Genomic DNA, 24,227 nt, shown 5'->3' with positions numbered 1-24,227 from the left:
AAGAATGACAAGAAGAGGACAGAAGATGCATGTTTGTGAAATACACCAATGAAATTTTAATGATAGTTACAAGAGTACAGAGGTTTGGTGCAAAGAAAACATTTGTTCATAAAAGGAACTATTGTTTAAATCAGTAAATATATAACATTAAATGTACATAGCACCAAAATTACACTAGGAAAGAGAACATGCAATATGGAAAGTTTTCAATGCCTATTGTTATTGGAATGAGATGTTCCAAAAAGCCATGTGGGTGTATTGGTTAGGTGTCTGCAGATTTTAGTATCTGCAGTTTCCGTCTATGCCAGGTATGTCAAACTCGGATGACCCAGTGGACAAATTAAGAGACAAGCAGAGAATCGCTTCTCGGCCTTTTGGCTAAGATCAAAGGTATCTGTTCTTATGAGTGTCCAGTAAGGGTGCTCCGCTGTCATTCTTGCCTTTTGGTGAGGATGACTGGCTGTATAGTACCCCTGCTGGTATAATGGGGGCTCAGAAGGCTAGTACCTGCTGGAACAGAAGCTGGGGCTCCCACAGGCAGTTGGGGTATGGGAGTAACTCCCCTGAGAAAACCGGATGGGCCCAGTTCCTCTTGATTTGATTGGGTCTACATTATCTGGACTGGGGAGGCAGAAAGTCCATGGAACTGTGCCCCCTGGGAGTAGTCGCCCCAGGGGTGCTCCTAATAACACTTGGGGTTTGGATCCCAATGTGTGAAAAGTGCACATGGTCACAGTTCTAAACACTTTTTTGCACTGCACTTTTTAGGGATAGGCCTTTTGGCTAAGTCCAGGGCAATTTTTGTGCTACGGGCCTTAGGGCCTAGCCTGTGCACTATTGCATGGCGACATATTTTATTTTTTTCTCCACTTGTTTGTCACCTTTCACGTGTGTGTGTGGTTTTTTCCTCACTGGATGGAGGGTGTGGGTCCTCAGGCCTGCCCTGACATCTAGGGGGAGGAGGTCTGGCCCTTAGGTTCCTTCCTCCCCTCATCCTTGGGGGGGGGGGGGGGTCTCTCTTTGGGAGAGCCACTCGACCAAGTATATAGTGGTCAGCTTCAGCTGACCACAAGGAAAGGGGTCCACCAGGCCTTTTGGCTAGGTGGACCATGTTGGAAACCCTTTGTCCCTGTCAGGAGCCTTGCACCCTGGGGGATCAGGGTAGAGGTCCTACCTCTTCTGGGGGTGGACAAAAAGCACACCCCTAAGTGCACTTTTTTGTGTTGGTGTTTTGCACTTGCACATTTTTTGTTCACTTACGGGTATTCATTTTTTCACACTTCAGAAAAAAAAACGTGGATAAATTTTGAGGATTAAATCTTCAAGGGAAAGCATTCTGTATACTAAGGATTGCATTTACGTGATTTCAGAAAAATATATTTCCTATCTTTAGTTAAGGGACACAAGATCAGTAGTTATTCTGATGCATTTGAATTATACTGCCCCTTTTAGGAGGAATTGAACACTAGCAAGCAAAAAAGCAATTGGCCAGCCATGTATAACCCCTCACACAGTTTTTTTTGCTAGTGTTCTAGGAAAATGTACTTCTTTTCCCAAGATATTTTTTTGCAATCAAGACTTCATCTGCTGTTGAGCCAAGATCACTGTGCAGCCATCTGGATTGACTAATCCTCTGCACCACTTTGAGTCTGTACCCAGACCCCACTGGACTATAGATTGCTGAGTTGCCTTGGAATGTGACCAATGCCAATGGTGATGTTTGGACTTTTGGGTGCTGTAGTAATTAGCTTCAGAGTGCTTTTCAAGTTCAGAGCCATGGCACTGTTTATCGTGTGTCCAGTCTCTCTAGGCTCTTATTAGTAAGCCATATGGAGCTGGACGGTAGGAGAAATCTTTTAGTTTTGGCATTTTACGTTATTATTATTACTACGAGTTTATATAGTGCCAAAGGGTTTGCTCAGCGCTGTACAATAGGGGGGACAATACATGGCACAGTACAACAACAACAAACAACGTACGAGGGGTAAGAGGGCCCGTTCAAAATGATTGCTCTCAAGGACCTGGCAGTTACAGGCTGGAAAGTTTTTACATGATCAAGTCTTGTGATTTCCCCCACCCTCTTTTTTCCTTTTTGCTTTATCCGGGGAGGAGTTCATATACCAAATTGGGAATGCAGAGGCTGTAAGCTTGCCTTCATGCCTTTCCACCTCCCTCTGCTTCAGTGCCTTCCTAATTCAGAGGGAACTCTTGCAGAAGTCCTTAATGAATTATTTTATTCCTGATATGCTTCAGACAGTTACATTGGCTTCCAAGCCTTCCAAGTTAGCGATTTCAACTAGTGCTGTCACCACTCGGGGCTCTTTTGATAGACCCCAAGCCTGTCAAAACTTTTCCAAATTAATACTTCCACCTGTTCCGACCTGTAGATCTGCATTACTTATGGATGGTTTGGCTAATGTATGCTCTTGTCTTCTGTCAGTTAAAATGCTGAGATTTTCTGTCTGACATGTTGGCCGGTGGAACAGCAGCACAATAAATGTTCATTAAATACGTTACTGGTGGTACAAATACTCACCACAATTGAAGAATCTTCAGCCTCAAACTGATGGATGTTCTGCATGTGAAGCCAAAAACAAAAAAATCCTCCAAGCCTACAGGAAATCCTCTTTAGCATCAAGGGATACGCCCTCTTATTCAATTGGGGAGATATCTATTGGTCTTTGCGGACACCTTGTCTGAAAGCCTCAGTAAAAGATGTGTCCAGTTGCTACAAGCTAGTTCAGCTCTCTACCTCTGCCCAGATTCCTGTTGTCCACTCTGCCTGTGTCTCCACACAGACCGGCAAGTCTTTTAAACCAGGGCTTGACAAATTTGCTTTGAATCTAGGAGCCAGCTAAAATAGTTAGGAGCCAGTTTTTTTTAACCACTTACCTACTGGTTACTTTCACCCCCTTCCTGCCCAGACCAATTTTCAACTTTCAGCGCTGTCACACTTTAAAGGACAATTGCGTGATCATGCAACACTGTACCCAAATTAAATTTTTATCTTTTTTGAGACAGACGGAGCTCTCTTTTGGTCATATTTAATCACCCCTGGGTTTTTTTTATTTGTTACTAAATACATGAAGACCGACATTTTATTATTTTATTTGTTACTAAATACATGAAGACCGAAAATTTAAAGAAAAAAAACCTTTTTCTTCAAATAAGTAATTTTTCTTCACTGATGTGCGGTGATGAGGCTGCACTGATGAAGCTTCACTGATGGAACACTGATGAGGTGGCACTGGAGAGGCTGCACTGATGAGACACTGGTGAGGCTGCACTGATGAAACTGCACGGTTGAGGCACAGGGAGGCTGCACTGATAGGGCCACTGATGAGGATGCACTGTTGGGGCCATTGATGAGGCTGCACTGATGGAGCCACTGATGAGACTGCACTTATGGGGCACTGATGAGGCTACACTGATAGGGCACTGATGGGGCCACTGATGAGTCTGCGCTGATGAGGACACTGATGAGACTGTACTAATGGGGCATTGATAGGTGGCCACACTGGCTGTCATGAGGATAGCTGGCTCCAGGGCTGCCCAGATGCCACAGTCTAAACCCGTCCAGGGTGGGAGCCGGAGCACCTGGGGCTTCCCCTGCGAGGGGGTGTCCAGCTTGGAGCCATTGCTGAGCCCATTCATAGCCGCCAGTTTTTGCTCCAAGATAAGGCAGAGAGTCTCCCCAGAGCTGCAGGTATCCCTGAGAGCCCCACAGGGACACTTCCTGCCAGCTCTGCTCATCCTCTGACCTGCCCCTCCTACTACTCTACAGCCTCACATCTCCCCTAACCCTTCCTTCACATTCCTGCTGCTCTCCTTTAACCTACCCTCACAGCACCACTCCTCCCTACCCCACCGGCTTGATGGCAGCGTTCTTCAAGTCAGTTCCACTCCAGACCCCTTCAATACAATCTTCTGTAGTCAGGACAAATTAGTTCAGTTTCTAGACAAACCAATTGTCCTGACAGCCAAAATGAGGTGGTCTTTGGCCTGGTGGCTCAGGAACGCAACTCTGGAATTGGAAAAATCCAACCTCCGACTGTCCTAGAAGATCAAAACAATGAATCGCAACCTGAAGGAAGGAGTCTTGGAGACCTTGTCAGTGCGGGGGTCTTGGACACCAGAGAAATTCCATCTGTCACGGTCCCCCGCTCCCTCTCTCTTCCCCCCCGGACCAGGGAGCTGCCTTCTGCTGTAGATTACCCACGCCTCTCCTCGCCGAGAAGTCTACCTCCCCACTATGCCTGCATGTGGATTCCCCACATGCAGGCCACGTGGATGTCGCCGTGTGCCCCCTTCCCTTGTCTCGGTGGGCACAGCGCGGCCCCGATGTTCCCGCGCTCTGCACCTGCCGGAGACCAAGGCCCCGCTCCCTGTGCATGGCTGGAGTGAGGGGTCAGGGGTTGTTGCCACAGGAACCGGACGCCAGGACGGCCGTTGCCTGGCAACGTGGGAGCGTCTTGCTCCGGAGATAAAATACCAGAGCAGGACCCGGGCACAGTGTGGTCTCCCCCCCGCTCTCTCCTCGCAAGCTAGTGTGCTGTTAGAGGTCCTGTACTGCGGCCAGACCCTACAGCCCTCTCCCTCCCAGGGCACTCGGACTTAACCCATTGCCTGCCAGTCTGCCACCCTGTTGTGTGCCACTCAGACTTAACCTATTGCTTGCCAATCTGTTGCCCTGTTGTTCCACTCGGACTTAACCCATTGCCTGCCAGTCTGCCGCCCTGTTGTGTGCCACTCGGACTTAACCCATTGCCTGCCAGGCTGCCATCCTGTTGTGTGCCAATTGGACTTAACCCATTGCCTGCCAGTCTGCCACCCTGTTGTGTGCCACTCAGACTTAATCCAGTACCTGCTAGTCTGCTGTCCTGTTGTGTGCCATTTGGACTTAACCCATTGCCTGCCAGAGACTTCTGCCCTGTTGTGTGCCATTCAGACTTAACCCATTGCTTGCCAGTCTGTCGCCCTGTTGTTCCACTTGGACTTAACCCATTGCCTGCCAGTCTGCCGCCCTGTTGTGTGCCACTCGGACTTAACCCATTGCCTGCCAGACTGCCACCCTGTTGTGTGCCAATTGGACTTAACCCATTGCCTGCCAGTCTGCTACCCTGTTGTGTGCCACTCAGATTTAATCCAGTACCTGCTAGTATGCTGCCCTGTTGTGTGCTATTTGGACTTAACTGATTGCCTGCCAGAGACTTCCGCCCTGTTGTGTGCCACTCGGACTTAACTCATTGCCTGACAGTCGGCCACCCTGTTATGTGCCACTTAGACTTAACCCACTGCCTGTCAGTCTGCCGCCCTGTTGTGTGCCACTCAGACTTAACCCATTGCCTGCCAGTCTTCTGCCCTGTTGTGTGCCACTCGGACTTAACCCATTGCCTGCCAGAGTATGCCCCCCCTGTTGTGGGCCCAGACAGTGCTACAGACTAACCCCCCTTTTTTGCCTCTCAGAACTCGGTGATCTTTGTTGTGTGTCCCACTCTGTGCTACAGACTTAACTTTGTTTTGCCAGAACCTTGCTATACAGATTGTGTGCCCTCCAAATCACTCAATAAAAGCCTTGTGTGTCCCACTGCTCTCCGCGTGTGTTCTGTTCCACCTACACCTCCATCACACCATCTATTGGTCAATATTCAGCAACTTCTGGGCGGTGCAGTTTGTCCCTGCAATGCTTTACAACTCTGCCTGGAGGGTCATCCAATCAGAATCCAGTTGGACAATGCCATGTAGTGGCATACACGAACCAACAGGATGGAACCAAAAGTCTGGCTGTGGCAAAAGACAGAGAAAAAATAATCTTGGCAGAACTCCACCTTCCAGTCTTATCCTTCTACCTTAGTCAACAGCATCTGGACCTGGAAGAATGTTCCCAGAAGTGGTCCAGGACATGTGACACAGGTGCGGGTCACTGGATGTGGACACTATGATTTCCAGATTCAACAACAAACTAAAAAGGTTTGTCCCAAGATACAGAGATGCCCTGGCAGCAGCGACAAACGCTTTGGCAGCTCCCTGGGATCAGTACAGCCTGATATACACTATTCTCCTGAAATTCCTTTCACTTCTACTCTGCAGTATCCAAATAAAGTACATTCCCATGATACCCATTCTTTCAGACTCAACGAGGTGGGTGTGCTACTGTGAGGCTGCAGACACCCCATGGGCGCTCCCAAATCGACTGTCTCTTATCTTAAGATCATTCTACCATCCTGCTTCATAGTTGCTGGACGTTGAAGCCCAAATTTTGAGAAACTTGTGTCTCTGATTTTCTGATTCTGATCCTGTTAAAAGCAAGTTTTACCATCACACCTAAAGGCTTACATTTCCTGATGTGAGCAAAGAAAGTTTCACCCCAGGAATTTGCTTTGTGGTACAAACCCTGACATTTTTGCATTTGGGTCTGGATCAACATTTGGAATCGAGTATTATCAAGGGACAATTCTTGGCCCTTGTGATCGTATTCCAAAGACCTCTAGCCTCTCATTCTTAGGTCAAGACTATTGTACAAGGTGTCTTAAATTCGGCTGCTCCTGTACAACATCCTATGACTTGTGGGATCTAAGTTTGGTTCTTGCAGTTCTTCAAAGACAAATCTTTAACCAATACACGGCAAAATGTACCGCATTTCCGGGTTGGACGCCAAATGGCGTCCTCCCGCACATGCGCACTTTTCGCACTTGCAGAGCCACGCAGTGGCGCGATCTGTCACCGGCCGTGTACCTCGGACACGGCCGATGACAGATATGAGTATCGGCCCCCCCGTTGCCGGTACAATGTGACCGGCTGTGACCAATCACAGCAGGTCACATGACAGTTGTATACAATGGATGGCTTCATTCATGCCATCCATTGTATACTACTGCCTAGCTGTGAATGGTCACAGCTAATCACATGCACATATCATGTGATTAGCTGTGGCCAAATCACAGCTAAGCACGAAAAAAAAAAATGGTAACATTGTACTACTTTGGACATAGTGAAATATGAAAAACAAATCTTAAAAAAAAGAAAAAAAAAGTAATAAAAAATTTAAAAAAATAAAAAAAATATATATTTTTTTTTTTCATACTGTCACCAGTCAGTGTCCCTGATCACCGCCATGCCAGTTATATGAAGACGCTATACTGCACTGGTGACAGTATGTAAAAAATAGTGAAAATAATTTTTTGCATTTTTTCATTTTCCGAAAAATTATGACAAAAAAAATACAACTTCAAAAAACTCGCCATGCCTCTTATGAAGTACATCGGACTGTCTACTCTGCAAAAAGGGGTCATTTGGGGGATATCTGTACTGTTCTGACATTCTTGGACCTCAAGAAATTAGATTGGCCGTCAGTACTTCAGGACTGATCAATATTCAGATCTATACCATAGTTTGTGAACTCTATAACTTTCCTACAAACTAAAAAACACATCCTAATTTGGGTTATTTTCACCAAATACGTAGCAGAATACATCTTGGCCTAAATTTATGAAGAACAATTATTTATTTGCAAACTTTTATAACAGAAACAAAGAAAAACGTGTTTTTTTTTCAAAATTTTTTTGATAATTTAGCAAAAAATAAAAACCCCAGCGGTGATTAAATACCACCAAAAGAAAGCTCTAGTTGTGTGAAGAAAATGATGAAATTTTAGTTTGGGTGCAATGTTGTATGACTGCGCAATTGTCATTCAAAATGTGAGAGCGCTGAAACCTGAAAAATGGCCTGGGCAGGAAGGTGTAAAATTGCCCGGTATTCAAATGGTTAAAGCGGTAGTAAAGTTAGTGTAAATGTTATAGGCAATGTTATAATGTGCTAGTATGCATGCTAGACTTGCCTTTAAACAAAGCCCTCCAGCGGCAAGATGCCACTGCTGACAGGGCTTCCATCTTCACCCAGTTTCCCAGTCGGGTTTGCGGGCTCCAGCCGTCTGACCAGCAGGCCGCAATGACATCCCGGGAATCATGATTTATGGCACAGAGCTTTGAAGGAACGGTGCGGGTATGACGTTTACATAGGATTCAAGATACAAAGGCATATGAAGTTCGCATTACAGAACGGGCAAGCTATATAAAATACATTAAGTCAGCACCTTCTTTGCACAGTCAGAAAAAGGACAGCAACTCTATTCCCATCTCCACCTAGTCAGTGGAAGGCAAGGGGGAATAACCCACATCTAGGTTACAGAGATATCATTTTACCCCTGTACAAATCATTAGTAAGACCTCATCTGGAATATGCAATTCAGTTTTGGGCACGAATGCACAAAAAGAACATTGAGGAACTGGAGAAAGTACAGAGAAGGGCAACCAAACTGATAAGAGGCATGGAGTAGCTCAGCTATGAGGGAAGATTAGAGGAACTGAATTTATTCTCTCTTGAGAAGAGGAGATTAAGGGGGGATATGATCAACATGTATAAATACATCAGTGGTTCATATAGTGAACTCGGTGTAGAGTTATTCACCCTGAGGTCATCACAGAGGACAAGGGGGCACTCTTTACGTCTGGCGGAAAAGAAATTTAATCTCCAAACACGGAAAGGTTTCTTCACAGTGAGAGCTGTGAAAATGTGGAATAGACTCCCTCAAGAGTTGGTTCTGGCCAGCTCAGTGGATTGCTTTAAAAAAGGCCTGGATTCTTTCTTGGATACACAGAATATATATGGATACTAACATTTCTAGGTAAAGTTGATCCAGGGAATATCCGATTGCCTCTCGGGGGATCAGGAAGGAATTTTTTCCCCTGCAGGAGCAAATTGGATTATGCATGGCTGTTTTTTGTTTGCCTTCCTCTGGATCAATTGTGGGTGTAGGATTATAACTTTTTTTTTTTAATGGTTGAACTGGATGGACTTTTGTCTTTTTTCAACCAGACTAACTATGTAACTAATAATTTGATTGGATTGCACGAGATCCGCAATAAACACAAGTTTACTACCACTTTAAATCCACTCTCATTCACAAGATTGCATTCATAAATGCCATCACCTATGCAAGATGCGTCTGAGCTGGCTGCCTTATCTTGTAAAGAATATTTTTGGCTTTACACAAGGATAAATTAGTCTTGAGGCCTTTCATCCTAAGGTAGTTTCAGCCTTTTACCTCAAGCAGGACATTTTTGTTTTTCCATCTTTCTGTCTGGGTCCTGGGTCCAATTTACCTTTACTACCTATGTGTAGTTTGTGCCGTATACATTTACATCCATTAGAAAGTCAGATATTTGCTTTGTGTTTCATGGTGGCCCTTGTAAAGGGAAGGCAGCTTCTCATTTCACCATTTTTCAGTGGCTCAGACAGTTCATTATTACTGCTTTTGGTTTTAAGCACAAGGTTCCAACTTTTACTGTCTAGGCACATGCTAATAGGCTTCATTTGGTTTCAGCTTCAGGAAGCTGTTTGAGGTGAAACACTGCTCTTTTTTCTTTGTTTCTTAATGCTTTAATATGTGTGCCTGTTGGCATTTTTTATTTGTGGTGTTGGCCACTCTTTTTTATGTCCCAAGTGTAGCAGTAACTACTAATCCTGTTTCCCTTACTGAACAATAAAAAAATACCTCTTGTATACCTCATGTAAAATCCTTTTCTTGAAGTTCAAGACAGTTCCCTTCCCTTTGTGTTTGCAATCTACTTATAAATACTGTTTTTTGTTTACAAAACCAATGGTGGAGTCACATTTCAAAGTAAACCAACAATCCTTAGTCCAGCGAGATCCAGGTACAGCCTCAAAGTGGTGCAGAGTATTAGTCTATCCAGATAGCTTCATACGTAGCTTGGATCAACAGCATGCAGATAAAGTCTTGATTGAAGAAAAAAAAATCTTGGGGAAAGAAGTCCTTCATCCTAGGACACTAGCAAAACAAACTGTGGGAGGGGTCATACCTGGTTAACAGCAGCTTTTTTTGTTTGCCAGTACCCAATCCTTCCTAAATTTGGCAGTATAATTCAGTTGTTTCAGGATAACTATGAATTATTTGTCCCTTTAATGAACAATAAAAAAGTAGCATTTTTGTACTACTTGTAAAATCTTCTTCTTGAAGATCATTAAGAGACACGGGCCGAAACCTTCTGATTGTGATCCACTTCTACATTCTCCTTTTCTATAAAACTGACGCATGCTGAGTTTGGGACAGATAATACCTTGCTTGTCAATGGCTTTTTTGTTTGCCAGTGTTCAATTCCTCCTTCAGGTTTCAGTAAAGACCACTTGTATCATAAAAACTACTGATTCTTTGTCCCTTAAAGGAGAAGTATAGCCAAAGCTTTCGGCTGTTGGCTGATGTCACAGAGAGAAGGTCCAGGCTCTGAAAAGATCCTGACCATATGGTCGGGATCCACCAAGAAACCTGGCCCAGAGCCATTGACTCCCACTGGTGTCAATCACAGCCAGTGGGCCAATAAAGAGAGAGCAGGGGGACGGGGCCGAGCCTTGGCTCCGTGTCTTTTGGACGCATAAAGTGGGGCTCGAAAGCGAGCATGCACCAGTGTCCCCATAGCAAGCAGCTTGCTATTGGGGGAACTGGTCAAGAGGAAAGAGCCAGGAGTACTGGTGGGGAACCTGAGAAGAAGAGGATTGAGGCTGTTCTCTGCAAAACTTACACAGAGCAGGTAAGTATGATTTGTTTATTACTTTTTTTTTTTTATTAAAACAAAGTTTTAATATAATGTTTAAAAAAACAATAAAAATTTAGCTAGGATTTTTCAAAATGTCACTAGCTCTTTGTGTTTCTTGTGATCAGGACATCCACAGCTCAGGCATATATTGTAGTAAGCAGTACCCCACACTATTTTTTAAAATGGAAAACTCCCTTAATTTCATTTTATGTAGCTTGGTAGCTCTGAATCTGATTTTAAGCATTAAACAATAGTATGCATTATGAGTACGATTTAATGGATATGTTTTGACTACAATACTCATACAGAAATTGTTGGCTTGTCTTCTATTAGGCTTTTGTGTGACTTCTGTTAAGAAATGCAGTGTGGATCCAGGTTCTCCTGGAGTGTAGTGACCATCCATTGGCTGAAGACCAAAATGCTGTATTTCTTCATAATCTAGATCTCTGTGTAGACGTGTTTTTGTGTAGCTATGTGGTGGCAAGGGAATAGTTACAGCATAAAGTGTGATTTGTGGTAAAGTATGCTTCCATTTAAATAAAAATTCTGGAATATAAACTCAGCACACTTCTCCTTCATCCAACGCTAGATTATCTTGTTTGTTTCATTTGTCTTATGGGACATTGGCATGGTTATTGGTTAGACATGTGAATAAAGGCTTCTTTGTCTGGCAACACGTGTCCTCTGGGATAGAGAGGCATTATACCAAACTGTCCATATAACCTAAACTGCTTACTTGGAGAAAAATGACCAACTATTTTTTACTCTTGTAAAATGGAGTATTTTATCTGCAGTAATATATTTAGCTGTGGAATAAATCAAGCCTTTTGTGAAGTAGTTGGTTTCATTACAGTAATAGGTTTGGTAGTGTTTTGATGCAGAACTGTGATAATTGTTTGACTGATAAAGTCTGGGATTTTAGGTGTTAATGTTAGTGTAAAGGCTTAAGGTTTTTTACCTTCATGCATTCTATGCATGAAGGTTAAAAACCTGTGTGCAGCAGTGCCCCCAGCCCCTTCAATACTTACCTGAGCCTCATCACGATCCAGCGATGTGAATGACAGCCTTTGCTGTCCTCGGTCTCTGCCTCCTCATTGGTTGAGACTGCAACCAATCACAGCCAGTCAGCAAATGAGGAGATACAGGGGGTGGGGCCAAGCCACGGCTCTGTACGTGAATGGACACACAGAGCAGCAGGTGCCGCCATAGCAAGCTGCTTGCTGTGAGGACACCTGATAGGAGGGAGGGGCAACGAGGGCCTGAAGGGGACCCAACAAGAGGAGAATCCAGGCTGCTCTGTGCAAAACCACTCAACACAGCAGGTAAGCATAGACATGTTTGTTATTTTGCAAAAAAAAAAAAAAAAAGGAACCTTTAGAATCACTTTAAGCTTATGGTTAATATTGCAGTTAGTAAGATAATTGTTTTGGTTAAGGGTTAGGTTAAACATAGAAATATTAGTTAGATTTCAATTTTTGGGTCCGAGGGGGAAGAGAATGTTAATAGGATACACATAGCATAACAACATTGTCTCTTTAACCACTTTTCTCCCATGGTACATCTTTGAAATGTGAAGTGGTAGATTGTTATTATTGTTGCCGTTATTGAATGGCACTGTATAACGCACTGCAATGGACAGACAGTGTGCTGGTTAATAGATATGTATTGAGCCATTATTAGACAGTTCAGTTCACAGATACAATGTACAAAGCCTATCAGATTGGCTCTGTACCTTGTGATGGCTGTGATGAGCAATCAATTGTAAACATATTACGGTTTAAAAATTTACATTGTTGATCCCTCCCCTTCTCCTATAAGAAGAATTATAGTAATTTATGAAATGAGAATGAATGATTGTATCAGGGGCAGCAACTAATTGATTGTGGGGGATTTTAATCTCTCATTTATATATTTAGTGCACCATTTCCAAACTCCATGTTTTAACCACCTAAGTACTAACATGTTTCTTCATTTGCAAAAATGTGGTAAAAGATCAGATCAACTTGATGTTTCTGCATTCCAAAATGGAGTCATTTTGGGGGTTTTCTTACTGTTCTGATTTTTTAGGGTTTTTCATAATCTTTGGTCTAACAAATAAAAAACTTGGGTTTTTACCACTTCCTGTCTGAAGACATTTTTTAAATTTTTCACATACATGTTAAAATCAGCATTTTTTGCTAGAAAATTACGTAGAACCCCCAAACATTACATACATTTTTAAAAGCCTTGGAGAATAAAGTGATGGTGTTGCAATTTTTTATGTCACTCAATATTTGTGCAGCTGTTTATCAAACGCAAATTTTTAGGAAATGATATACTAAAATAAATTTTAGTGCACACAAACACTTTATATAATACCCTTTTTTTTATAAATGTAAACAATGAGGTTGCACCAAATAAACATTTCAAGAATTGCATGCACCCAAGTTAATTGTGAATGATGGCCCTAGAACTATTGCTCTCACTTTACATTCATGGTGATACCTCACATGTGTGGTGCAATTTCTGTTTAAATATGCATGCAGGACCTATGCGCGTGTTTGCATGCATGCGTAGAGAAGAAGAAATACTTTATTTTATTCAAATTTATTTTTTTACACTATTTCCTTTTTTTTTTTCATTTAATTTTATTGCTATCACAGGGGTCCCTTATGTGATAGCTTTTGGCAGTGACAGGTACTTTTTATGGAGACATTAGGGGTTTATTAGACCCCCAATGTCTCCCCTGATCTCCAAAGCAGCTGATCAAGATCAGCCAGGAAATGACAGCTCTGAATCTGAAGTGATAAAATCATTGTCACTTTCGGTTTAATTTGTCATAGAGGAGGTTGGGGAGCAAATGTTCCTCCATCTCTTCTTGTGTGAAGGTATCCCAGCTGCTAAGTGCAGTCCTTGGGGGGGAGGGGGGGGGGGTAGCTGTAGAGCTGCCCGGATCACTTTGCTCATGTCCTTGTATTAAAATACATGTACCATGCTTTTATTAGGCCCGTATCACACGACTGTTCTGATCAGGTCCGCCTGCCAGTTTATCAGATGGTCCTGATCAGACGGTCCATTCATCCCTATGGACGGGTGGGTGTAAACGGACTTGTCTGTTTACACCCTCCTACCTCTGATTCGATACAATCTGCTAAAAACAAACTGAAGGGGATCCATTCTCCTTCATGTAGGCTGATCGAATCAGAGGTAGTCAGGTGTGAACGGACAGCAGAGTTCATTTAAACCTGGCTGACCATAGAGTACAGTGGGTTCTGTGTGTGTCCACTTTGCATAAATTGAGCGGACACAGACCTGCTCCAATCAGCAGGTGATCAGTTAGTGGATCCCATGCTAATCGGAACAGAGCCTGCCCCGTTTGAAAGGGGTCTTACTGTCTTTTTTTTAATGTAATGTTCGTTGTCTTGTAGATCTAGATGCACTAGTAGAATCTTAAGCATCATTTTCATTGAGTGTCGGATGCCTGCATCTCCCCACTGCATGCTGTGGTTCCATGCACTCAGACTAGTTACGTAGCACATAACAATTGGAACCATTACAGGCATCAGAGTAACACAAACATGCAACACACCTGGACATGTTGAATGCTGAAAATTCTTCCTGCATTTTTGACACTAAAAGGGAGTGAAAATGCACTTCACCGGAGGTCGTATTTAGTGTTTTGGACAAATGGTTAAAGTGGTTCTGAAGGTAGAGGGTTTTTTTATTTACCTTAGTGTATTCTATGAATTAAAATAAAAAACCTTCTGGGTGCAGCCCCCCCTTACACTTACTTCGATCCAGCAATCTGCATACCAGCAGCAGCTCTCACGGGTCTCTCTCTCCTCATTGGCTCACACAGAAGCAGGATCCATTGGCTCCTGCTGCTTTCAATCACAGCCAGTGAGCCACTGAGGAGAGAATGGGGGGCCGAGCCACTCTCTGTGTATGAATGGACAATGTCCATTCACAGGAGTGCAGCTCAAGAGTGCCCCCATAGCAAGAGACTTGCTATTGGGGGCACTCGTCAAGAGGAGGAGTCAGGACTGCTGGTGGGGGACCCAAAAAGAAGAGGATCGGGCTGCTGTATGCAAAAAAAGTACAACCTTTTAAACTTTAAGTTTTTTCTGTGCCAAAGCCACCAAGCTAAGAAGTACTCAGTAACACAAAGTAACAATAATTTTTGGGATCCATATAATAAATAATACTGCAAATGTGGCATGCCAAGAGAGGTAGTAAGTTTTATCCTGGATTTGTACGCCATCTTAAGGTCAGTGCATGCTCTTCAAAGCTGTACATCTTCCCAAACACAAATCTCAAAATAGTAGCTTTCCTCCATGCATTCTACTCTTTCCTGGTGCTACTCCTCCCACCAGGTTATCAAAACATTAATTTGATGGGCGTTGGAGGGCCCATCAATCAGGAAATGTCTGCACACAATTTATTTTTAAACCCTGTTTCATTATCAGTGTTAAGGAAAATGCACACTAACCAAACCAACAATTAGTATTGAGCTGGATTAATTGTTTTCTGGGAACTTCACACTGATTTTATTAAGTTCATGGTGTAATGTGCTTTACAAATGAGGAACAAAAGATGTGAGCATTTTCTCAAGACCCCTGTTAAATGTCGTAACCTTTTTTTCTTTACGTATAAATTAAATGTCAGCCAGTAGTTCTGCTGAGATTTTCACCTTTGGTGCAAAATGTGTAAAGTCAGTCATTTGTTTTTGATCATTGTAGCGTTTTAATCCTAATAGTTGTATACCTGTGTTATGAGGGACTCTGAGCCTGCTTTGCTGATCTCCTCCTGATAATTGTCTGGATGTCTCTCAATCTAAAATGGGATTGATTTGCTAAAGGTAAGTAAAGGCTGTACACTTTGCAAGGGGAATTTACCCTAGAGCTTAATAAATGAGGTGAGGCTTTGCTGACTTCCATAATCCATTCCTATACAAGCAAAAATTGTTTTGTTTTTTCTTTGTACCTGATTGGGTATTCTTTGCAAATTTACGTTTCCCCACATTCACTAACCACTGGGGTGAATTCCCTTGTGCAGTGCAACTACACTTGCAAGATGAAAAGTCAATTTGTCTTTAGTACATTAACCCCACTGAGTCATTTACCTGTAACAGTAATGCAGCAAGCAGTTAAATCATATTCACATACTCATTAAAAGTTAGACTTAAAGCTCTTGGATTGAAAAAGTAAATTGCATTTTTAGAAGGTGAGTTATGAATAGCAGCTTACATATTTCTATTTGAGCAAGTTATTTTTTTATTTTAAATTCTTTATAGTTTTTACATGTCATACACAAGTAATCAGGGCCTTCAGGCTCCGAAATAACAAGCGGCATAGGCAATGAGCATATTACACATATATATAAATGAGATAATCAGCAGTGCCAACTCGTAAAAAAAAGCCCAATGGATAGTTACAATATGCAGAAAGTGCTAGTATGCAGACCATCATATCAACAGCAGTACCCTTTAATCTAGTGACCTCTGATGAGCTTATCTTCTTTTTATTATGGACAGAAAAAGACCAAGAGGAAAAAAAAAGGGAAAAGAAGAGAGGAAGGGGGGAGGGGAACCAGACAATAGAAAATAAGGGAGAAAGAGGGAATGGGGATGGTGAAGTATGTGAGCGACCCGAGCATAGCTGACCAAACGGATTCTGGGGAGGTTTCAGGCACCACCACAAAGGGTAGGGCCAACGGTGTCATGGTTGGGGTACTAAAATATCCTGATATTTAAAGTAGCATGCATCCCAGTAAAACCATGTCTTACTGACCTGTTCCTCTCTGTGTTGTGCCGCAGCCACAAGTTCTTCCATCAATTGTTAATCTTGGCAAACCAAGTCTTAATGGGAAAGGAGTGCATCCAACATTGCAAAGGAGCACATACGACTGTTTCTTTCCAAAATAGTGGGATGCACTCCTTTGCAATGTTGAGTAAATAAATCAGTATGGAACGTTTATAGTACTTCAATGACATAGGGGTCAAATGTAATAAAAAGGCATTCGGATATTGGTAAATTTCAGAATCCAATATGTCACTTGTGACCAGAAATTTTCAAGACCCTCACAAGATCAGAAAATGTGGAGCATGGAGCCCAACTCTGACATCTCCAACACAGCAGGGTACAGTTTTTTTGTTTTGTTTTTTTAAAGCTATCAAAAAATAAACCCTACACCCCAAATACAAGTGACTAAAAAAACAAAAGATAAAGTTTGAAAAAAAAAAAAAAGACTCAGCCTGGCTTCAGACACCTCTGGCATGCATAGGTGATATCACCGTACCTCACCACTGCCTACCAGGTAAGATGGGAACTAGAAATCCTACAAGAATGTGCTCCAACCTATTACAACTGTGCATTGTCATGGGATTTTGAGCACCCAGCTCTCCCAGGAGGTACAATAATGTCACCCCCCAGGAGATTTGGAAGCAGGGCCAAAATACACATTAATGTTAACAAATACTTTGTTTGGACAAACATTTTTGTATGGCTTTTTTAAACTATTTGTGTTTAAGAGATAGGGATTTGTGAATAAAGTAGACCCTCCACTGGCTTGGATTGAACATTCCACATAAGAGAAAATACCTACACATGCATTTTGACCTTTAACATTTAAACCACAGTTTTCCAATTTTTACTATTATAGATTTTAGGTTATGAAAGAACCAAACTGAATTTGGACAACATCAAAACAGCAGTGGCAAAGCTTCCAATCACCCCAATTTATGGTGCAAATGAAAAAGTAGTATGGTGAAAGAGCAAAACCCAATGTAAACCAGAGCAATGAACTCCAGTGATTTATTAATCCTCAAAGTTAAGTGGAAAAAACATTTCAAAGGTACAATCCATCTTCATAAGATATGCTCGTTCTGCTGCATATTGATAAATCACTTCGATTCAAACCTCTGACTTGCAATTGAACTCATGCTTTCATCTTTTTTACCTTATGGGGAAAATGACTCAAAGATGTCTCCTTTGCCACCCCACACTGTTCTATGTATCCTCAGTAGCTGAGGCCAGCTGCAGACTGAGAAATATATTCTATCACACCTGTAGAGGGACAGTTCTTACTTTGTTCCATGAAAAGAATTGTTCTGTTTTTCAAACATCATTTCTTCAGTCTACAATCCAGCTTGACAAAACTTTTGTGTTTATAATCTTCACTTAAAAAAACCTAACCGATAAATACATCCTTGTGCTGTATGTAAAGAGGTATTGAGATGTTTGGGCAAACAAATCATTTGTAACGACAATGTAGAGACAAGGAAACATTTTGGATTTGCATAGTTGGCTGATGAGTGTGATAGAAACAACTTGAAAATCTTCACATCAATAGGAGAATATAAAAATGATTTACTGTATGTTGAAAGGCAGTGGAACTACACAAATATTTACTATGAGCAGCAGGGATGTAACAAATGTGAAAAGTGATCATCTGTTAAAAATCTGGTGAACTTTGAAAAAGGTGTCAAACAATAAGTGTCAACAAAAAGCCAAACATAACGAGCTGTGTCCTTGCCAATGTTTGCATTTTTGCCTGTTGTGCTTTGGCAATTATTTGTTCTGGACATCAATATGAGGATAGGAGTTGCTAAGAGCAATTCAATGCTACAAGTAAAATCCGTATACTGCTAAATATATAATAAAGTAAAGCAGTGGTCTCCAAACTACGGCCCAGGGGACAAATGTGACAAATGTAGCCCTTTATCTGGCCTTTGGGGCACTTTGCATCCCACTAATACAAGACATTCCTCTCACTGACACTAAGAATGGGGCATAATTCCTGCTACAGGTATCAACAATGGGGTGCTATTTCTCCCACTGACACCAATGACGGGGCGCTATTTCTCCCATTTACACCAAGGACAGGGCACTATTACTCAAACTGACTCAAACGATGGGGCACTATTGCTTAAATTGACACTAACAATGGAGCATTATTTCTTTCACTGACACCTTCAATGGGACACTATTTTTCCCACTGACACCAACAATGCGGCACTATTTTTCCCACTGACACCAACAATGTGGCACTATTTCTCCCACTGACACCAGCAATGGGGCATTATTTCATCCACTTACACCAACAATGGGGCACTATTCCACCCCCTGACACCAACAATGGGGCACTATTCCTCCCATTGACACCAACAATGGGGCACTATTCCTCCCATTGACACCAACAATAGGGCACTATACTTGCCACTGACACCAACAACAGGGTTATATTCTGTCTAATACCAAAGATGTGTTGATTACTCCCACTGATGCCAGGTCAGTTTCTACTACCAATGGCCACAGTCCGGTCCCCCTAAAGTCTGAAAGATGATAAACTAGTCCTTTCTTTAGATAGTTTGGAGACCTAAGTGTAAAAGGTAATTTTATTTACCCAATCATCTTTCAGGACAGCAACACAGGCAGAGAAGTAAAAAAAATCCTCCCATCTACCTCATTCTGCGATGAGATTCAGTTACTTAACTACTTGCCAACCGCAGATAGCTGAATGATGGCTACACTACGGCCGGCCAGTTCTAGGAGGGCGTCATATGATGTCCTCCCAGAATGTGCTCTCCTGCGCCCCCCCCAGGGGGCAAGCACCTGGCGATCTCCGTGATCGCTGTGTCCTACAGACACAGCTGATCACGTGATGTGGTAAAAGGCCAATCACAGTGGCCTTTTACCATGTGATTAGCTGTGTCCAATGACACGCTGATCACCGGGAAATGAAATCCGGTTCTCGGCTGCACTTTCCTCACGCTATCAGAGCATGAGGTAAGTACTGCCGAGTACTTCGGCAGTTGTCAGAGCAGGGATCAGCACCGATCATCAGGGCACTGATGATCAGTGCCCTGATGATCGGTGCCCAGCAGTGCCACCCATCAGTTCCGCCCACCTGTGCCCAGCAGTGCACCCTCCTGTGTCCAGCAGTGCACCCACCTGTGCCACCCAGCAGTGCCACCTACCTGTGCCCAGCAGTGCCACCCACCTGTGCCCACCAGTGTCACCCACCAGTGCCCATCAGTGCAGCCAGTCAGTGTCCAGCAGTTGCACCAGTCAATGCCTAGCAGTGCCGCCAGTCAGTGCCCAGCAGTGATGCCAGTCAGTGCCGCCTATCCATCACACGTCATTAGTGCTGCCTATCAGTGCCACCTATTATTGCCCATCAGTGCTGCCTCATCAACACACATCAGTGAAGATGAAAAATTACCTGTTTGAAAACTTTTATAATAGAAACAAACTTTTTTTTTTTCAAATTTTTTGGACTTTTTTTGTTTATAGCGCAAAAGTAAAGTGTCCAGCGGCAATTAAATACCACCAAAAGAAAGCTGTATTTGTGAGAAAAAAATGATAAAAATTTCATATGGGTACAATCTTGCATGACCGTGCAATTGTCAATCAAAGTGCTCCAGCGTGAAAGCTGAAAATTTGCCTGGTAAAGAAGGGGGTATAAGTGCCCGGTAGGCAAGTGGTTAAGCCAGTCATACAGTCACTTTTGGCAGAAGGGGTGACATACTTCCACGTCAGAACACAATGTGAGCACAGAATATCATGGGATGTTGATGAAAGATACAGAGGCTTAAGGTGGGAATACATGATTAGAAAATCGACCGATCGGATTTTTTTCGTATGACCATCATACCACCGCATAGAACATCAGTTGTTCGTATGCGAAACGACAACATTTTTCACTGTTGTTCAACCGTATTTTGTTTGTTCACAATATTGTTATTGGTTAAAACATCCTGCTCATCAACAAAGAGAAAATCGTTCGATCAGTGGTTCCGCAAAATTTTTTGTACGATTTTCTTACCGTGTGTACGGGGCATTAGGATGGCAAAGTGATGATGATCACCAGGCCAAATCCATGCACCAGGAGAATAAGTGTCCCTTCTTTTTTGTGTGGGCTTCTTGTCCACTAGTGTAATGGTGATTTACTCTGGTGGTGGGAAGAGATATGAATACTGTCAGGACTATAAGCACTTCCCTCCCACTTGGTCTGGACATCTGGGCACTTATTTTGGTATGTTCCTATACTTTTTTATTACGGGGCTCAAACCCTCAGCCCAGACTGCATGTGCAACTCTGTAGAATTTTGGCAATGCAGAGATGACTGAGCTCCCATGCATGTGTCAGGAGTGATGTAATCTTGGCTCAACCAATGGAAACGGCCAGGCTGTAAATGTCAGTAGGCAGTGGGAAGCTCCGGCACATAACAGCGCTGGAGAGAGTTGGTGAGAGTCGGAGAGAAGTGAGTATAGCTCCGCTTCAAATATCACATATATGCTTCAAATCAGCTCTTAATGCTTGTTTTATATGTTTTAGCTGCTTTGCTGAAAATGCCTGTTATACAGGGCTAATTAGTTCAAGGCCATATTTACACACAATTGAATAATTAGGGGAGTGACACACACACACACACACACACTCTCTTTTCATTTGGCATCTACAAAATTTTAATTAGCGTATGGAAGAAAAATCCTGCTTTGCGCTCTCTTTAAGAAACCCATAATGACTTGCAACACCTTTGTTATAGTGGGCATTCTTTATTAATTGTTTCTTTGTAAAACAGAGAGTTTTATGTATATATTTACAGTTGTGTTCAAAATAATAGCAGTGTGTTGAAAAAAGTGAATAAAGCTCAACATCCTTCTAATAGCTTTTATTTCCATACACACAAATGTATTGGGAACACTACACATTCTATTCCAAATCAAAACATGAACAAAAATATATCAAATTTGTGTTGTTCCTCTAAAAAAATTGAAGAAAAGTGAATATTAGACTGTTCAAAAAATAGCAGTGTTTGTATTCTTCTTTACAAACTCAAACATTCACTATATAAACTGAAAAATGTTTGAAGATTTTGCTCTCCTTTGAATCACTTAATTAATATTTAGTTGTATAAGCACTGTTTCTGAGAACTGCTGTACATCTGTGTTGCATGGAGTCAACCAACTTCTGGCACCTGTGAACAGATATTCCAGCCCAGGATGATTGGACTTCTCTATTTCTTGGTTTTGCCTCAGAAACGGCATTTGTGATGTCACCCACAAGTTTTCTATTGGATTAAGATCCATGGATTGGGCTGGCCACTCCATAACGTCAATCTTGTTGGTCTGGAACCAAGATGTTGCATGTTTACTGGTGTGTTTGGGGTCGTTGTCTTGTTGGAACACCCATTTCAAGGGCATTTCTTCTTCAGCATAAGGCAGCATGACCTTAAGTATTCTGATGTATTCAAACTGATCCATGATCCCTGGTATGCGATAAATAGGCCCAACACCGTAGTATGAGAAACATCCCCATATCATGATGCTTGCGCAACCATGCTTCACTGTCTTCACAGTGTACTGTGGCTTGAATTCAGTGTTTGGGGGTCGTCTGACAAACTGTCTTCGGCCACTAGACCCAAAAAGAACAATCTTACTTTCATCAGTCCACAAAATGTTGCGCCATTTCTCTTTAGGCCAGTCAATGTGCTCTTTGGCAAATTGTAACCTCTTCAGCACATGTCTTTTTTTCAACAGTGGGACTTTGCGGGGGCTTCTTGCAGATAGCTTGGCTTCAACTAGGCGTCTTCTAATTGTAACAGTACTCACAGGTAACTTTAGACCTTCTTTGATCTTCCTGGAGCTGATTGTTGGCTGAGTCCTTGCCATTTTGGCTATTCTTCTATCCATTCGAATGGTAGTTTTTCGCTTTCTTCCACGTCTTTCAGGTTTTGGTTGCCATTTTAAAGCATTTGCGATCATTTTAGCTGAGCAGCCTATCAATTTTTGCACTTCTTTATATGTTTTCCCCTGTCCAATCAACTTTTTAATCAAGGTACGCTGTTCTTCTGAACAATGTCTGGAACGACCCATTTTCCTCAGAATTTCAGAGAGAAATGCACTGTAACCAGCATGTACAACATTTGCTGCCTTCCTTCCTTAAATAAGGGCAATAATTGCCACCTGTTTTTCAAAGAATGAATGACCTCACTAATAGAACTCCACACTGCTATTATTTTGAACATGCCCCTTTCAATTAGTGATTCAATTACACAGAATCAGCAGCATGCATGTCATGACTGTTGGGTCTGTTGGATTTCTATTACTCTACTACACCTGCTAGTAAATTATTTGCTATGTAGAAATATCATTTCTACCAAAAACAGTGATTGACCAGGTTAGTGATGTCTGACTGCTATTATTTTGAACACAACTGTATATATATATATATATATATATATATAATATAGTAATGTAGCCACCCTGCCTTAAGCAGGAGTTTCTTTAAATTTAGTTCTGCATGACTGCAGTTAGACAATGTCAGTTAGTTCAGCCTGGCTGCCAGTTCTCCTTTCTGGAAGTAGGTTGCACTGTCACCTCTGGCATTAGTGTGAGATCATACAGTAGGTTTGGATTATGAATATACACATCTTTTCCCAGCCCACCACTAGAAGTTTCCTGTTACAGTGGTGTATTATGGGAAATGGTTTAAATATGTGCTGTTGGCTGGTTCAAGCTCTCTTCCTTCCAGGCTCTGACCTGGGGACGGTACATGTACTGGAGCTGTGTCTTGAGGCCTTTCTGCTGGAAGGGGCTGAGGTGTGCTTGGGCATGTGACTGTTCCTTCCTGGATACAGGATTGAGCAGGAGCTGGAGGTGTCTGCAGGGCTTTTACACTGGAACCTCATGAGTCTATCTGAAAGGCTTTGCCTCTCCTGGAAAAAGATGGCTACTGATCACATTGTTCACAGAAGGATGAGGATGCTAAAACACAGGAGTGTCGGTCTTGACTTAAAGTCTTTTTTCCTGGGCTATGACAAGTGAAGTGACTGAGTTTTGCCAAAATCCTGAGCATCTGTAGCACTTCCGCCTAGCAGTACTAGGGTCATTGGTTTGGATACCAACCATGGTGCTACCTGCATGAAGTTTGCATGTTCTCCCTGTGATTGTGTAGGTTTCCTCCAGGTACTCCGGTTTCTCTTACACTTCAAAGACATGCTGGTAGGTTAATTGGCTGGCTCCTGACTAAACTGTCCCTAGTATGTGTATGTATGAATGTGAGTTAGGGACCTTAGATTGTAAGTTTGTTGAGGGCAGGGACTGATGTGAACGTACAATATATATGTGAAATGCTGCGTAAAATTGACAATGCTATATAAGTACCTGAAATAAAGAAATCTGTAACCCTAAACCTCTCCCATGGACGGTGAGTAATACATTCTTTTTCACCTAAAAGCGACTGGTGCCTCTGTGTCTACATATCCCATTATGCCTAACTGATCTACCCACGAGGAGAAATGTCAATCCACCCTGTCACTGGGGGTACCACCATGCCTCAAGGTGTCGGGGGGTGCTACAGTAAGAATATATATAAAATATATGTTTAGAATCACACAAACTTAAAAGAAAAGACAATGTTCAGTTTCCCATTAAAAAAGGGCACGACTAGATAAACCTAGTTACAGACAACCTTGTCCTTTATCCATGTGCACACTAAGCATTGTACACAAATAGGCGGCTCTCTTTCTAGACCGTTTTGTTCATTTTTCAGACTAGCGGCACAGCAGTCCCTATGTACGTAACACATGCAGCCACTCAGAGAACAGAATGAAGTGTCTGCATTAGCAATTCAA

The sequence above is a fragment of the Staurois parvus genome, unplaced genomic scaffold (genome assembly GCF_062004578.1).
Source record: "Staurois parvus isolate SC_StPar_1 unplaced genomic scaffold, SC_StPar_1.0 ptg000618l, whole genome shotgun sequence".
Lineage (NCBI taxonomy): Eukaryota > Metazoa > Chordata > Amphibia > Anura > Ranidae > Staurois > Staurois parvus.
The sequence above is the reverse complement of the archived record's forward strand: the minus strand, read 5'-3'. Positions refer to the sequence as shown.